General features: G+C 40.9%; 1 protein-coding gene across 13 annotated transcripts in view; it reads left to right on the forward strand.

Annotated features, from left to right (window-relative positions):
• The window catches only part of LOC105499370 (ARF like GTPase 15), a 437434-nt gene that overhangs the window by 71340 nt on the left and 352022 nt on the right, over positions 1 to 14072 (forward strand). The gene's annotated exons all lie outside the window — the stretch shown is intronic.

A 14072-nucleotide genomic window follows, 5' to 3' on the forward strand; every position in this document is an offset into this window, starting at 1 on the left:
CGAGTGATTTGAAAAACACTTTTCATTTAACCTTTACTCAAGGTTTTTCTTGTTCTTTGAAGTGACAGTTGGTCTGTGAAGTTGGCTTAATGTCAAGGTCAGGTTATTCAATCAGAGCTGCTGAAGAATATGAACTTAAGATGGCTTTAGAGATAACCACTCATTCTAGTGCTCTATGCTCCTAAAAAATGGTCTCTGGCAGAGTGATATGGGAAGAAGGGGGCATCCTGCGAGACTCAAGTTCACAGACTTGACTTGGAGCTGGTTTTAGAAGTCAGGAAGGGGTCACTCACTGTTGGCTTCCTCAGGGTTTCAGCAGTTGCTGGGTTTTTTGTTATTGTTTTTTGTGATTCTTGTGTGTGTTAGGGCCAGGTTTAGGGTAAAGAGTATTTCAGGCTCAGAAACTGGAGCTAGTAGTGCTGGGGTCACGTGCAGTGCTGCGCGGGCACAAAGTGTCAACCCCTGAATCTGGGCTTATAAAAAATTGAGTGACTTTGGCATGAAAAATTAAGTGACCGGGTTGCTCCCTCTTTTTCCACTCCCATTTTGTTTTTTAACTTTGTTAAACTCAGGGGTGGGGTAACCATAATGCCAGGAAGGATGTTGGGGAGTTAGTGATATGGAAAGAATGGTCAGATGCTTTCCTTCATCCTTTGAATGCTCTTCCCCGCCCCTAAAAATATAAAGATTTAAAAATTATTATTATAGTAAACATCCTCTGGTACTCTTGTGTGTTTGTTTTTTATATTTGAAATTCAAATCCCTGTGGAATTATTTTAGAGTAAGTAGTGAAGTAGGGATGCAACTTTGCTTTTTCCCCCCATATGGTTAGTTGGTTGCCCAGCCCCATTTGGTGAGTCATCCATCTGTTTCCCGCTTTTTGACATGCTACGTTAACCATAGATACATCATTTTTGGCTAAAAAATTAGTTTTGAAGGTTTGGCAAATTCAAGACAAATTCTACAAAGGATCACCCTCATTTCTTCTAGTCAGCTGAAGTGGTGCCCTCAGGTAGTAACAGTCTTAAAAACACAGTTTACATTCGCTGTACCAGGTTTCAGATTGTGTTATTCTTGATGAGTTTTTACTGACTTTATTAATAGTCTTCTTTCCTTTTAAATAGACAATACTAATTTACATAAAATGCTCCTGCTTTTTAGTTATTCCACGTATATACTTAGATGTATTCCCCCTTTTTGGTGTGTATATTCATCTACCTGTCTAATCATGCATTGTCAGCACACTGTTTCTATTAAGATAATTGTATAATGTTCTAATAGTTCAGGGTACTGCTCTACCAATAGGGAAGTTGTATTAGGTCATCTCATGCTCCTATTAAAGACATACCAGAGACTGGGTAATTTATAAAGACAAAGAGGTTTAATGGACTCACAGTTCCACATGGCAGGTGAGGCCTCTGGAAACTTACAATCATGGCAGAATGGGAAGGAGTAGCAAAGGCATGCCTTACATGGCAGCAGGCAAGAGAGCATTTGCAGGGGAACTCCCCTTTATAAAACCATCAAATCTCGTGACACTTATTCACTATCACGAGAATGGCAGGGGAAAAACCCACTCCCATGATTCAATTACCTCCCACCAGGTCCCTCCCACAACACCTGGGGATTATGGGAGCTACATTTCAAGATGAGATTTGGGTGGGGACAGAACCAAACCGATCAGAAGTAAAAAGAGTGGAAAAGGAGAGCAAACAATTCCTTTGTACACATCATTTTCACTCATGTTCCAATGATGTCATATGGCCATACCTGGCTGCAAAGGAGTCTGGAAACTGCATTCCCTAGTTGTGTGGCTATGTGTCCAGCTAAATTCTATTCACAAGGAAGATACCAAGGTTCAACATACTCTGGTGGGACACTTTTCACTTTAGACAAATGTCTAAATACAAATATTAATTGAAGTAGGCTTGAAAAATAGATAAAAGATTAAAGAGTTTTAATTACTTGAAGAAAATAAGGGTTTTGTTTAAATGCAAACATTTATGCGCTGGGCAATATATGATTAGAGAGTGAAACACTGGCACATTATAAGGGACCAGTAGAATTTCATAGAAGTGTTGACAATAGAAATTTATTTTTGCCCAGTCTGCTCCATCTAAGTTGTTGACTTGAAGATATTGTGTGTTCAGATTAGAATGACAGACGAAGCTTACATATTGTTTCTGTCTTTTCGTGTCTGATGCTCAAATTAAAATTGGGTGAGTGCGCTCCTTAGTGGTTGTAGTTTGGTAATACCACTGATTTGTGTGTGTGTGTGTGTGTGTGTGTGTGTGTCTGTGTCTGTGTGTGTGTGTGTGTCTGTGTCTGTGTCTGTGTTTAGTTTTAGTTCAACTCGGCCACTTCCAGTTGAGATTAATAAGGCCAGTTATTCACTTAAAGTACCTGTATCCATCAGGCTGTGTGGCTAAGGCTAGATCTGTCAAAACGTAAAGCTAGAATATGCTTCCATAACTATGACAGTATCTCAGCACTTCGGAAATTATAGAATTTGAGAGTTTGAAAAGGAAAATAGTTATCCGGTCAGACACTATCAGTTGGAAGGAGTAGCTGTCTCTGCCAGAGTTTAAAAATGGCAGAGAGGATTTTATATACCACTTCAGCTTGCATTATCATCAGGGGAGTCAGACATTGTGTTCTGGTGATAAAGGCATTTCAAAAGTTTTCTTTTCCAAATACCAGTCTCGTGATTTAAAAACTAAATAGCTACATCAAATTTCATATTGTTACTCAAACCTTTTAATGTCCTAGTTGGTGAAATAACAATTCCGTTTCATACAATTGAATTAATTATAACTGTGATTTCTTGAATAATTCCGTATTTGATTATTTTGAATTAAAAATGCTCACAGCATCTTAACAGTATAGAAGTATAGTCAAATGCCCTTCTATTATTTTTGCTACTAATGCATATTCCTTGCCAGAAATAACAAATGTTAATACTTTACTGTAGCCTGGGGTGGTGGCTCACACCTGTAATCCCAGCACTTTGGGAAGCCAAGGCAGGCAGATCACTTGAACCCTGGAATTCGAGACCAGTCTGGGCAACATGTTGAAGCCCTGTCTCTACAAAAATTATACAAATTAGCTGGGCGTGGTGGCACATGCCTATATTCCCAGCTACTTGGGAGGCTGAGCCCAGGAGGTCAAGGCAGTGAGGCATGAGCGAGCCACTGGGTTCCAGCTTGGGTGACAGAGCGAGACCTTTTAAAAAAAAAAATAGTTTATAGAATTAACATGCATATGTGCTCACAAACATGGGTACACATGTGTACATTTTTTAAAACAAATTAGATCATGCCACCCATTATTCTGTGACTACATTTTTTAGTTTAACCATATATTTCAGACTTCTTTCCATGTCATTACATTATTTTATCTGATAAGGTTGTGTGTATTTTTACACTGTTTTTCTTATGTCGTCCTGGAGAAAGATGCATAGAATTAAATCCTTTTAATATTAACATACAGAGTTAAAAGTATACCCCAAGTATTGGTTCTCATCCTTTTCCTTTGAAAAAGGACAAAGGTCCTTTTTCAGATTTTTTGTGAAGGCCATTGGAATGCCTAGCTCGTAAGTTGAGTGTAGTTTGAATATTTGGAAATTGAACTAATAATAATCCCAACTTTATCAGTGTTAATGCTTCTACATATTTGAAGTTATAATTAGTTAAAAAGACATAATTTGAACAGATTATTTTGGATAGCTGATATATAATCAATTCATAGGAATTTAAGAAAGAAGTTTTTTGTGTGTGACCTCAGGTTCACTTTTCCTTTTAGTTATGAACTACATTCAAACTAGATTTGGTTTCACATTTTCTTAGCTCTTTTAAAAACATTATCAAAAAATTAAGATTAATTTCCCTATGCTCATATATTATTATTTTATAATCTGAATTTTCTGGGACGGAGTTGTAATTCTTCTGACAATCCAATAAATTTCTGTTGTGTTCTGTGAGCTTACAAGTCCACTAGAGGGTGCATTTTACTCTTTTTTGACACAGACAGAAATTTAAGTCCATAATTTTGTTTCACTTTCACAGAGCTAGTTGGGTTAACAACTTTGGAAAGCAAAGTCCCTTAAATTCTTAAACATGGACACCAGGAAACTATCATACAAAAACACAATTCACTGATATAAAGCAATCATATGCCTATTAAAATAGTGGCCTTACCAGTGAATGTTATAGTAGGATGCAGAAGAGAGTACGGTGGGGTGGGGATGTCTAGGGAAGCTTCAAGGGCAAGATGGGATCTGTAATGTTCAAACACCTGGTGAAGTCAAACATTTTGGTCTCAGGACCCCTTTACACCATTAATAATTATTAAGGCTCCCAAATAGCTTTTACTGATGTGGTTATTGATATTTAATGTTCTAGCAATTAAAAGAGTGACCCCTTTGAAAATATTTTTTGTTACTAATGCATTTAAAAATAACAATAATAACAGGCCAGCCATGGTGGCTCACACCTGTAATCCCAGCACTTTGGGAGGCAGAGACGGGCGGATCACCTGATGCCAGGAGTTCGAGACCTGGCCAACATGGAGAAACCCCATCTCTACAAAAATAAAAAAATTAGCTGGGCTTGGTGGCATGTGCCTATAATCCCAGCTACTTGGGAAGCTGAGGCAGGACAATCGCTTGAACCAGCGAAGCGGAGGTTGCAGTGAGCTGAGATCTCGCCATTGTACCAGCCTGGCACAGAGTGAGACTGTCTCAAAAAAATAAAAAATAAAAAATAAATAAACCCATTACATGTTAATATGAATAACATTTAAATGAAAAATAACTATTTTCCAAAATAAAAAAAAAATAATGAGAAAATGGCATTGTTTTACCTCTTTGCAGATCTTTTTAATAGAGGGCAGCTAGAGTCTCTTATTTGCCTCTGCATTTAATCTGTTGTATGTTTTGGTTAAAGTATGTGAAGAAAATTCAACCCTACGCAGCTATGAAGTTGGAAAAGAATATATTAATAGCCTTCTCTGATAATTGGGAATAGTCTTCTGTGATTCTATATCTAAACAATCAAATGGTAGTTCCTTAGGAGCTAGTTGCAATGTGGAACCTGAAACCATATCAGTGAACTTATTCTAGTTAGTTATGTTAAAATTCAGTAGTCTCTCTTGGACCTTGAAAGACTCTTTTGCTCAGGCATGACTTTGTAATATTATGCATTGGTCTTGGAAAATATTGGTTCATCTAGTTAGGTAAATCTTCCAAATGTTGACACAATATCAGCCTTGTAAATATGTCAAGTTCATGGTGGCAGATACAAGTTTTCTAAGAATTTAATTTTCATTTGAAAGCTTGAATTTTATCACTGGCAACAAATACTAACAGTTGTTTTCCTTGAATTGACATGCCTACTTCATTTATTTTTAGAAAATATCTGTGAAATACCCAAGTTTGAATAATTATAGTTTGCCTGTAAGTCATTTTTTCAAGTAAAAATGGTGTTCCACGAAAAGAGAAGTTAGGTTCACGAGTACTTTTCCTTGAGACAACCCTTAGAGTTTTACATAGAGCAGAAATGCTTTGTATGTATTTAATCACACAGAATAGTAAGGTGTCAAGATTTAATAAAATTGATAGTTTACTGCTTCATCAAGGCCATTTTTATGTAAAACGCAATGGCAGCTGGTAGAGTTCGGTGCCACCAGCATGATTTGTACTAAAGGGCCAGCAGTTTCACTCACTCACTCTCCATCAGTGTTAATGCAAACACAATGCAAGAAGTAAATAATGTCTTAGTACGAGGACATTAGTTTTGACCCTGCAGATCCTCTGAAAGGGTCTTAGGGACCCTCAGGAGTCCATGCACACATTGAAAACGGCTGGACTAGGAGAAGCATAGGACTGGGTGTCGTGAAGCCATTGCAAACAAGGGTGGTGTATGAGGGCAGGTGTGAACATGAATGTCAGCCAAACAAGGGACTGAGGGTAGGCTCCAGTTCCTGGCTCTTGTGGGAGCAGAGGAAATCAGAAGAGAAAAGAATATGTCTTGAAGGCGGAGCAGACCTGAGAGGTCCCTGAACACAAGTTCTGAGAAGCTCTTTTGTGGCTTTCCTGGTAGGTGGGCATGCATCTTTAATTAAGCACCCCTGCCCTTCTCACTCTGCCCTGTTTCTCCCATAGTTCTACCTATTGGTTCTATTTTTACCCTCAAAGGCAGCATAAGATCCTGCTTTCTCCTGTGCAGCCTTTCAAATATGAACTTAGGGTCTTGAGGTCCAGTGGAAGGGAGCTTCTAATGTCAGAACAACTGGAAACTTTTTTCCATAGATAGTAAGGAGCCATTGCTTACTCTGCCTCTCCTTCTCTTCCTGTTTTTCTGCCTACCTTTTTGAGAATGGCATTTGACAATGATATTTATTGAAAGAGCACTGTGTATTAATAGTACTCTTGGGATATGTTAGGGATGCAGCTGTGAACAGACAGCCTGAGTACCTGCTTTCAAAGAGCCAAGAATCTAGCAAAGGATACAGGCAAATGTGATCAGGATCATGGGAACATTTGGTGAGGGCCTCTAATCCCAGAGGGGAAAGGGCTTGCAAGTGAGATTGCAGGACTTTCTGGAGGAACTAAGACTATGGAGGCTGAGACTTAAAGAATGAGGGGTTAGTTAAGCAAACGGTACAGGGAGCCTAAGGAAAAGGAGAGGGTTCTGGAGAGGGCTCCACGAGGGTTTGGAGGTAGACAGCACAGTGAGCAGTGTGGCCACAGTGTAGACTGCTAAGCGGTCAGGTCTTCACTTGAGATTGGAGAGTGAGTATGGACTGAATTGTGTCTCCCTAAGTTCATATGTTGAGGTTCTGTCCCCCAGTGTGACTGCATTTGGAGGTAGGTCTATATGGAGGGAATTAGGGTTAAATGAGGTCTTAAAGGTGGGGCCCTAATCTGATACTACTAGTGTCCCTATTTTAAAAACACCAGAAAGCTCCCTCACTCTCCACACTCATGCTCCAAGGAAAGGCCATGTGAGGACAAAGTGATCGTTTGCTAGCCAGAAATAGAGCCCTCATCAGAACCTGAACCCTCTCAAACCTTGATCTTAGACTTTCCGACCTGCAGAACTGTGAGAAAATACATTTCTGTTGTTGAAGCCACCCAGGGTTTTGTTACTTTGTCATGGTAGCCTAAGCTAAGATAAGGAGTTACCACCCAGAGAAGCTGATGAGCTCTGTCAGCCTTGTTAAGGAGCTTGGCTTTTATTTTGAGGGTTTTGGGGAGACATCAAAATGTTGTAAGAAGCAGAAAGATTATTCAAGGTGAAGTGTGAGGGATGGATTGACTGGGGCTGTGCAGATAAGAGTGTTATGAGAGAGACAGAGAAGTGGACGTTATAGGCTGGATGAGGGTAGCAGAAGTGGGCAGTGGGGATTGAGAGAAACTTGGTTTCAAGAAACAGTTTAATAGTTTTGTATACTATTGAAAATTGGTGACTGGGTGGGTCAGTGAAGGAGAATGAGGAGTCAGGATTTCCAGGTTTCTAAGTGGGTGACCTTTGTTCACTGAACTAGAGAAGAGCAGAGCAGCAAGTTGAGAGGAGCCAAGGATGCATTTGGTTTTGGACATGATGAGTTTAATGTGTTTTGGGGATATCCAGGTGGAAACATTCCCCAAGCAACTGGCTTATACAGTGCTGGAGATCAGAAAGAGCAGGGGAAAGAGGGAGAGAGAGAAAGAGGAACAGAGAAAGGGAGAGAGAAATGGGCCACTGATCTAGGTAAAAATGTTATTAGTAAGATTTTCTAGTGGCAATGGCCAAATCGGTTAATTCCTCTCAATATTTCTTTCATCTCCTTTTTTTTTTTTTTGCTCACCTACCAAGCTGTTATATCACTCAAAAATAAAACTAAAATAGAAAATACTGCAAAAGCACGTTGTAACTGCAAAGGACTGCACACATTTGAGTAATTTATTATACTGGGATCTAAGGGAAAATACTGGATGCATAGGAACAAGAAAAAGGCCCTAGGGGGTGAGGGCCTGGATGAGGGCGCACAGAGGAAGAAGACAGGATTACAGGGAAGACTTGCTCATACCTCACAGGGGAGGAGAGGGTCCAGATGACACCTTTTCCAAGTCCAGCTGGCTGGGAAAGTGATCATTTCCTTGAGAGAAATGGGAAAATCAAGAGCAGGAGCTGGTTCATTTGAAAGATATATATATTTTTTTGACGTAGCCCCATGGCATTTGAGGAAACTGTATTGAGGCATCTGGGTGTACGTCTTTGGTGGTTGGGAAAGGCCATTCAGGGCATTCTCTTCTTGCTTCTTTGTGCTTTTTTGGTTTTCTTTCTTTCTTTCTTTTCTTTTCTTTCTTTCTTTTTTTTTTTTGAGGTGGAATCTTGCTCTGTCTCCAGGCTGGAGTGCAATGGTACGATCTGGGCTCCCTGCAACCTCTGCTTCCCGGTTCAAGTGATTCTCCTGCCTCAGCCTCCCAAGTATCTGGGACTACAGGCACCAGCCACCATGCCCAGCTGATTTTTGTATTTTTGGTAGAGACGGGGGTTTCATATTGGCCAGGCTGGTCTTGAACCTCTGACCTTGTGATCCACCTGCCTCAGCCTCCCAAAGTCCTGGGATTACAGGGGTGAGCACAGCACTGCTCTAGAAATGTGTTTTGGGCAACGTAAAGTTAATTTTAAACAATGGAGTTTGAATGCCTTTAGGAAGCCATGTTCCTAGTCACCACAGGTCGCGTTGTTCCTCAGTCTCCTTTACTCCCTCTTATTGCTACCTCATAGGCTTAGATTTTTGCCTGCCCTGAAGGCATTTGAGTTTATGAGTCCAGGTTTAAAGTCACTGTGGACAATTTGGCCTCAAAGGGGAGAATGGGAAGTAAGATTGCAGGTGGGGATCAGAATCAGCCAGAGCCAGTTGAGACCAAGTCCCAGAGGGAGCCCCGATAGTGTGGAGCCATGACCACGATTAAAATGTGTTTCATTTTCCAAGATCTTAGCTTGAGATACACTAACCTAGACTCCTTCTGCCGAATGACAATAATCTTAAGATTATAATTGAATTGGAAGAAGCTAGGACAACAACAGGTGCACATCTTAGCACAATCGTTGCTCATAATCTGGCAGAAGGAGCCTAGGTTAGTGTATCTCAAGCTAAGATCTTGGTGACTTGTCTCTAAAACTGTTTCTTAGTAATGTTTTCCTCTTTTAAACTCTATTTTATTTCATTTTATACCAGATCTTCTTAATACTCCAATACAGCAAATTCTGATTTGTGTGCTTGCTTCCATCTCTCTTGTGTCTGATTCTGATGCAGGTACCCGAAGGATTTCTATGGTGTGTCCTTCACCCCACCAGCCACCAGGGGGCAGGCACATTCAGTCAATACTTTGACTATTACCATCTCAAGGTGCATGTTGTAACTGCTAGAGAAGAAAACAAAAATTAAAAAGAAAGACATACTTGAGATCCTATTATGACTTGATGTCGTTAGCCGACCCAGCAGACTTTTTGCTACTGCCCAAGCATTGTTTTCTAGGAAGGCTATAGTTCAGTAATCTAGTGTAAAGGATAGGTCACCATGGTTGAAGTCTTGCCCATAGCTCAGAGAATGTTTAATGAATTGAGACAACTCAGTCAAGCAATGAGTAGTAAGAAAACCTGTGTGACTAGTGACAACCAAAGTGGAGAGAGGGGCCCTTGTATTCCTAGAGTGTCCCAGATGTCCCCCAGAAACACGGGTCAGAATAAACCCCAGATGTCTCTTGCAGACACCTTACCATGCTTCTCCCCACAGGAAACATGTGATTTTCAGGGATGCTATGTTTGGTGCTTTTAAAGTAATACCATGAGGCCGGGCGCGGTGGCTCAAGCCTGTAATCCCAGCACTTTGGGAGGCCGAGACGGGCGGATCATGAGGTCAGGAGATCGAGACCATCCTGGCTGACACGGTGAAACCCCGTCTCTACTAAAAAATACAAAAAACTAGCCGGGCGAGGTGGCGGGCACCTGTAGTCCCAGCTACTCGGGAGGCTGAGGCAGGAGAATGGCGTGAACCCGGGAGGCGGAGCTTGCAGTGAGCCGAGATCTGGCCACTGCACTCCAGCCTGGGCGGCAGAGCGAGACTCCGTCTCAAAAAAAAAAAAAAAAAAAAAAAAAAAAAAAAAAAAAAATAAATAAATAAATAAATAAAGTAATACCATGATATCTCCTTTTAAAAATGCACAGCTTGTTTAAAGGAGATTGGGGAATAAGGAAAACAGATCTCTTAAGTGAAGAATTCTTCGAATCCTTAAAATGAGATCCATGAGACTAGAGCAGTTTTCTTCCTGATTCCTGAAATTCATTAAAGGGAATATTTTTCTTACCATGAAAGTAAAGGTTGTGTTGGTATTTACATGGGCTGGAGGAAAAGGATGAACAAATAAGCAAACTACTTGTGGAAGAGGTTAGAACTATTTCAGATAGCTATACATTTTCATTGTAAAACTTCTATCTTGTCTTTCTCTTGGTTTGAGAAGATGTTGTGGTTTTTTCCAACCCATCCTCTTATCTCCTGCTTCTGCCAGTCCAGTCTCTTCTCAGAAAAGATGTTACTCTGCAGAAAATGTTACCTCGTTCTGCACACGTAGAGACCACTTACTATTTGTACCTACAGCTCTGAAATGATGATTCTGTCACTTTTGATTTCTGTAGACTCTGGGTTTTCTTGTCTTCTCATGAATTGTGAACACACTGACAATTGTTCAGTGTGCTCAGATGTGGAAAACTTGTCTTTTCCTTCAGTTGCAACTGAAGTATCCCTAAGGAATACCTGTTGATGCTGCTTACGTTGCCTTATGTTTTAGCTGCCCTGTGTGACTTTGAGAATGACCCCAAAGTATTCAGGCCTTTCTGAACTGCGCTGTCTCCGGTGCATCTGGCCCTTACAGTGATTCAGTTGGTGGGATTTAGTGGAAAGGGCTAAATTCTGGAGTGGGAGGGCCTTGGTTTCTGCCAGACTCAGTGACTTTGAGCAAGTCTTCTGGCCCAGAAGTCTCTATTTTTTCATTGACAAAAAGCTGCTCATAGTAATACCTGCCTCCCAGAGAGCCTGTGAGGATTAAGAGAGGTGATGGATATGAAAGAGCTGTGTAAAGGCAATGAGGTTAGGTCTTGTGTTAGTCATGCCACCTTGCTTGCTGCAGGAGGATGTGCTGTGGCTCACCTGTGCTTGAGCAAGCTATGGAGGGATCCTGTCACCAGGCCTCCTCCTTCCCCAGTGTATCAAGGCAGCTCAGACAACTTGGCCTCAGTGCTTACAGGAGCAGTGTTCTTTCCTTCTGTTGTTACCAGTTACTTTGCCATGTTGTTTGAATTAGTGTATTAGTCTGTTCTCATGCTGCTAATAAAGATATACCCGAGGCTGGGTGATTTATAAAGGAAAAAGGTTTAATTGACTCCCAGTTCCACATGGCTAGGGAGGCCACACAATTGTGGTGGAAAAGCAAGGGATGTCTTACACAGTGGCAGGCAAGAGAGAACTGAGAGACAAGTGAAAGGGGAAATCCCTTATAAAACCATCAGATCTCATGAGACTTATTCACTACCATGAGAAAAGAATGGGGGAACCACCCCCATGATTCAGTTATCTCCCACTGGGCCCCTCCCACAACACTTGGGAATTATGGGAGCTACAATTATTCAAGATGAGATTTGGGTGGAGACAAAGCCAAAACGTATCAGATATGTTCAGTTGAAGAACAAAGAGTCGATCCTTGATTTTTGCTTCAGTTGAAGACATATAAATAGTGGAATGGCTTTTTCTGCTGGGGATTTTAAAGGTTTTATTCGTTTGATTTTAATAAGACTTAGACTAAAAGCAAGGCATTATTTGTAATGAAAGATTAGTTTTAACAGTCTTTGAAATTAATCTATTCAGAAAGTTATATTTTTTCTGTTTCCCCCATTTTCTCCTCGTTTGGATCTCTTCCTTTTTGTCTAGCTTGGTCTTCTGATATTATCATAGGTAACCACGGCTTCCAGTGTCATGAATGGCTGGAGGTCTGGCCTTTTGATTCCAGGAATTTCTGCATTCCCTTCAATCAGCCAGCTTCAACACTTTGCATGGCCTGGAATTGCCTCATTTCCAAGGATTCAAGCTTGGAGCTGTCTTCCAGTCACAGCCTTCTGTTCTTTCAATTACTCATTACTTCACTTCTTCTAAACCTGCTTGTTCCTCATCTTAAATCCAATTAACGGCCATTTTCCACCTGCCACTTTTCTTCTGTCACTCAGTCTCATCCTTCCTTCTCTGCTCAACCTTCAGGCCTTGACCTCCCCAGTCCACCGTGTCAGCTGTTTGCTCACTGGCATCCTTAGAATTCCTTGCCCTTTTAACTTCTGCTTTGCCCACTATTCTGACTGCCTTCCCACTCCCTCCATGTCTATATCCTAGGCCACTGAAAATCACTGGAGGAAATCACATTAGCCCAATCGCATTGGGCTAAATGCTTAGTATTGATGTGTGCCACCTGCCTGTGCTGGAACCTCACTGCTCCTGGGAAGTCCTTTTAGTTTTCGATCCTTCTTCACCCTGGGGTCCCATTTCCATCAGCTTTCCTTATTTTGCTGGTAATCTTGCTTCCTTTTTCAACGAGAAGGTAGATGGTAATCCAATTGAATTTCTTCAACTCTCCTTTACACCTGAACCTTTGTCTGTATTTCCAGGCTACTTCTCACACTTGCTTTCCGATGCGGTGGTGTGTCCTTACTCTTCCCAAGGTCAGCCTCCTCACTTTGGGCACCCACTCGTCAACTTCAGGGCCTTACACTGTGAATGAACTCTGCCATCTCCTCCCTGCCATCACTCTCTCCCTTTCCACAGACTCTCCTCCTTTTATCCTGTGAGCTACTTAACTTTCCTGAGACCTTCGCTTCACAAGAGCCTCTCGTTCCCTTAGTTACAAATTTCCCAAAGAACTGCCACTTCTTTCTACTGTCACTCTTCACCACCCAGTCATTCCTTAGCCCTCTGCTCAAGTAGTATCTTCTCCTCCTGTTCTGCTGGGACTGTTCTTACAAGTTGGCAAGGACCTCTTTCCTAGTTGTCAAATAATCTACTTCTCACCATCTCCACCTCCTTTGAATAGTTATCCACTCCAGCAGGTCTTAATGCTTAGTACATTTATGCTGAGTGGATGGATAAAGGCACTTTGCTTCTCTCCCCCGGTTCCCATGACCTGATGCCATCTTTTTTTTCTGCTACGGTCTCTCTGACCACTTCTTTTCAGTCTCTTTTTTATACCTGACTGAAAATTTGAGTTTCCCCATCTTGGCAGAAGGATGAAAAATCAAGGAATCTTAATTGAGTACCTACTGTGTGCCAAATGCTGCCCTTTAGGGGCTTTAATTACGTTAACTTGTCTCATCTTTAAAATAACCCTATGAGGTATTTTTTGCCTCATTTTTAGAGAAGAACATTTAAACTTGAGGGAATTTAAGAATTCACCTATGTAACTATTAGTGGGAGAGGAGTTTGAATCCTGTTTGACCCCGGTGACTGTATTTTCCCATTAGATTCACACAGGACTCGGGTTGAAATCACCTTTGTGTTTCTCAGTGCCCACCTGAGTGCTTGTGTATATTGACTGCACATATTTGAGAAGTCAGTTTGTGATACTGCCTATTCCTATGGCTTCAGTCCCTTTGCTTTTTTTTTTTTTTTAAACCATTGGCTTTTAAAAGATCACAAAAAGTAGTATGTGCTGTTGATAAAAATTCAAACAATAGAAGTTTGTTATAAAGTAAAAAAATGAATATTCTCTCCCTTCCCTTCCCACCACTCCCACTCTCAAGGGGTGGTGACAACTATCATTTTTACACTAATGATGTCCAAGTTTTCAAAAAGTTTCAGTCCCTAGATCCCTCTTGAGTTTCACAATCCAATCTCTGAATGTTGAGCCCAGATGCTGATTTATAGTTATTTATATTTTTCCATATAATTTTCTGGACTCACATAGTTGGGCCATTGAAATTCTTTTGGATAGTGGATGTGAAATGCATCAATCAATCAACTAATTAATCTGTAATTCCACCCATGCA

The sequence above is a fragment of the Macaca nemestrina genome, chromosome 6 (genome assembly GCF_043159975.1).
Source record: "Macaca nemestrina isolate mMacNem1 chromosome 6, mMacNem.hap1, whole genome shotgun sequence".
In the NCBI taxonomy this organism is placed as follows: Eukaryota; Metazoa; Chordata; class Mammalia; order Primates; family Cercopithecidae; genus Macaca; species Macaca nemestrina.